This window comes from Pan troglodytes, chromosome 17, assembly GCF_028858775.2.
Source record: "Pan troglodytes isolate AG18354 chromosome 17, NHGRI_mPanTro3-v2.0_pri, whole genome shotgun sequence".
NCBI lineage: Eukaryota > Metazoa > Chordata > Mammalia > Primates > Hominidae > Pan > Pan troglodytes.
The window spans coordinates 58,947,456-58,951,804 of record NC_072415.2 but is presented as its reverse complement, the minus strand read 5'-3'; positions in this window follow the sequence as shown (position 1 = coordinate 58,951,804).

Here is a 4,349-nt window from a genome sequence, read left to right as displayed (position 1 = left end):
TGGAGGACTCAATGCTCATGCACTGTTTCTCCAAACAGTCTAGCAAGATGGGATTGTGCATTCTGATTTTCAGCAGATAAACCGAGACTCAAAGAAGCCGAGTGAGCTGCCTGGCCTCACTAAACCTATTCCTACCTCTCTCTGTGGACGTATCTGATTCATCGCTGTGTGGGGGACACCGAGTGTGTGTGTCAGGGTCAGCAGCAGGGCCTTGGCAGCAGAGGGGACCCTGTGAGAATCCTGCCCTCTTTCTAGTGCTGTGACCTGGGCCATGTTGGCCTCTCTCAACCCCAGGCCAAGTCCTCCCCTGTGTAAGATGGAGAAGGTCCCACTTCGGGCGTGGTGTGAGGAGACGAGGGCGCTTAGGTGGGTGCCTGGTTCGAGGCGTGCCCGTGGTGTTAGCTGTACCTCTGTGACCTTGGGCGAGTCCCTTCCCTGTAAGGGCCTCAGTGTCCTCATCTGTAAAATGAGAGGGTGGCTTTAAACTGCCTTCCACATCCTGGTATCCTGGAGTATTTGGAGGGGCCACTGGGGAAAAGCGATGGAGGAACTTCTGGGGAGGGGCAGCAGGTGCAATTGATGGAAGGAGGTGTCCCCGGCATCCCCATTGCTTCTATAGAACCCAGGAGGGTGAGGGGTCTGTGGGGTCGTGTTCTGACCCATGTCCTGCACCATGAAGGGGAGATTCCTCCAACACCATGGCTGAGGGGGCCGCAGCGTTGCTGGAACTCATCAAGGGCATAGGGTGTGGGGCTTTGCTCCCTTAGGAAGCGGCCTCCTCCGCCGTTGGGCAGTTCCGGTTTCCAGAACATCATCCTTGTGTGGACCCGGCCTGTCCCCCAGATCTCTTCTGAGCCTCCGACCAGGCGCCTCAAGCTGAGGGCATCCCTTGACCCCCAGGAATATTTTCCTCAGCTCAGTCTGTCCAGACCATTCCCTCCCTAACTAAGGGATAGTCCAGAGTTCTGGAAGGAAGGGCCTTCGTGAGGGGAGGCCAGCTGTGCCTGCCCACTGAGGACCTTCAGTCCGTTCTCTGCCATTGCAGACCCCGTGTCGGCCCCACTCCCAGGGGCAGGTGAAGGCTTGGCCACTGAGACACCTGAGTTTCTGGCTCTAGGACGTGGCACCCTCACAGCTAGGCCTCCCAGCTCTCCCTGCACAGAGGCCACCCAGCCTGGGAGGCTTGCAAAGTGCAGCACAAATTCACACACCCCACATCACACACACCCACACACAGCACACACACATACACCACACGCATACCACACTAATTCTCCATTCTCACACCATGTACACACAACACAACCCTCTCCAACCACACATACCTTGCTCCCTGCGTGTGTGCATATATACCACATCCCACACCCCCACACAACACACAACACAACCCTCTCCAACCACACATACCCTGCTCCCTGCATGTGTGCGTATATACCACATCCCACACCCCCACACAACACACAACACAACCCTCTCCAACCACACATACCCTGCTCCCTGCATGTGTGCGTAAACACCACATCCCACACCCCCACACAACGCAGTCACACTCCACACCCAGAGAGTCTCACACGCAGCGCCCAGGTTGTGTCCTACACAAGGGTGCCCAGCTGAGGGTCCGAGGCAGCTCCCAGGGTTCTGGGGCAGGGCTGGGCACCTGGAGGGAGGAAGGGCACCTCCTAACTGGCATGAAGGTGCCCTCCGCACTGGCTAAGACTCTGGCACCCATGACCACAGAGCACTCCCCACCCACCTCCAGGCCTCTCTAGACAGTGAGACATCAGGCCCCTGAGGAACCCCAGCCCTCCCCACTGGAAGGCCCTGCCCGTGCCCCACCCCCTATTCCTCCCTGGCCCTGAGTGCCCTGCCTCGAGTATGTGGCTCCAGGCACAGCTGGCTCTTCCCTCCCCAAGCCCCTCAGTCCCTTAGTACCTGGACCATTCCCTTCATTCCCCACATGCTTATGGGGCACCTGCTGGGGCCAGACCCTGGCTCAGTGCTGGGGAGACAGAGGGGACGAAGTCACGCTCATCCTCAGCAGGCATCTGCCATCTACACACCAATGGCCATGCCCAGGGAGCAGGACTGTGGCAGAACATCCCTGGCAGCTGTAGGAGCCCAGAGGGGAGATCTGTAACCCTGACTAGGGAGCAGCCAGGGAGAACTTCCTGAAAGAGGTGGCAGTAGACAAAGGCACGTGCTTTCTAACTTCTGTGACTCACTGCATGCTGAGCTCTGCCCCTTCTCACCAGAAAGGGAGGCCGTGGTGTGGATCAGAGACAGGCCATCTGCAGACCTGTGATCAGGAACAGTGAACCTCTGTGTTGCAGTTCCTGAGATTTGGGGCTTGTTAGTCACACAGTGACATGGCAGTAGCTAGGCAACACGGACCCTGAGCCCCCTTTCCAATCTGGTGACACACCTCATGAGTTACAGTCCCTCCCCACCTGCTCAGCCTCAGCACTTCTCCTTTTCCTCTAAGCTGCACCCGGCTGAGCCTGGCCCTGGCTGAACAGGACTGCACTGATGACGCGCCTGGGCCATGAGCCTCCCTCCCACCCTTTTTGTTTGCCTTTGAGATGCCTTTGTGTCATTGTATGTTCTGCTGGGTCAGCAGGAGATTCAAGAGCCCTGACCTGAGCTCCCTGCACATTTCTGGGAACTGGAGGTGATGGAGTAGGCCGGGTGCCTTGTGTCTGATGTGTAGGTGGCATGATGTCAGGAATGGGGCAGAAAAAGGCTTCCAGGCTCCCGAGACACATTGAGTCCCATTGAGCATAGATGGCTATTAGGGACTTGTCTCTAGCACAGGGAGAAGGAGGCTGTGGCCCCTCTGAGAGGCCTTCTTTCAGTTTAGCTCCTAAGGATGGTCTTCCGGAAGCTCTCTGCACAATCTTTCACTTACCCAAGAAACATCAACATTTGCCCCTGAATGACACAGAATCACACTGGTGGTTAGGCTGACACAGCGTTTACACGGATTTGAAACTCTGTAGGTGTGACTGCTGGCTGCAGAACTCTCCACTGAGTGCTGAAACATTCTAAGCCACAAAAAGTAAGATTTTAGAGTGTGCAGAATTGCAAGGGTCTGTGTATGCATACAAGTATTTTTAAAATTGGCTTCTCACCTGCTTTAATCACACTTTTGTTATTTGGGGGAAATGCTATAGAATAAGTCTCTTTTCACCTTGCTAGCCTGTCTTGGTTCCCACTGGAAGTTTTCCTCTTTAGGCCTAGGTGGGTATTTGGGTTTCACCTGATTTGTTCTGGGAAGGGAGGGGAATGGTGGTCCTTCCTCTCTGGGGCTGGAAAGTGAAGCTTCGTCAAGCCCTGAATGGTCCCCATTGGAAGGCCTGGGCCAGGTGTTGGCTCTCTGTAGCACAGCAGATGCCACAGGCAGGGACCCTGCACCAGGACCTACCCAGAGTTGGGCTAGGCCTATGAGAGGTTGTCTGTTGTCTGGGAATTCCAGCTCCCAGGAGACTGACCATGCCAAGGTGGTTAAGGCATTGTCTCCTTTGCTTATTTCCTTATAGCACCCCCAGCACAAGGTGGGACCCAAGTAGGGGTTCACTTGAAAGACCTGGGCACAGGTGATGAGACTAGGAGACAGAGCATCACCCTTGAACCATCTCTGCTTCAGGTCAGCTGTGGGATCCTGGCCATATTATTATTATTATTATTATTTGAGATTAAGTCTTGCTCTGTCACCCAGGGTGGAGTGCAATGGCACGGTCTTGGCTCACTGCAATCTCTGCCTCCTGGGTTTAAGCGATTCTCCTGTCTCAGCCTCTCGAGTAGCTGGGATTACAGGCTGCGCCACCATGCCTGGCTAATTTTTTTGTATTTTTGTAGAGATGGGGTTTCACCATGTTGGCTAGGCTGGTCTTGAACTCCTGACCTCAAGTGTTCCACCCACCTTGGCCTCCCAAAGTGTTGGGATTACAGGCGTGAGCCACCATGCCTGGCCTCCTGGCCATATTATTTATTATTTTTTTTTAGAGACAGGTCTTGCTCTGTCACCCAGACTGGAGTGCAGTGGTGCGACCACAGCTCACTGCAGCCTTGATTTCCTGGGCTCGAGTGATCCTCCTGCCTCAGCCCCCTGAGTAGCTGGGACTACAGGTGCGTGCCATCACGACCAGCTAGTTAAAAAATATATATTTTTTTGTAGAGATGGGGTCTTGTCATGTTGCTCAGGCTGGTCTCAAACTCCTGGGCTCAAGTGATCCTCCTGCCTCAGCTTCACGACGTGCTGGGATTACAGGCTTGAGCCACCGTGCCTGGCCTGGCCATATTGTAAGACTTCATCTGTCACCTGGGACTGATTCCACCCATGGAATGGATGC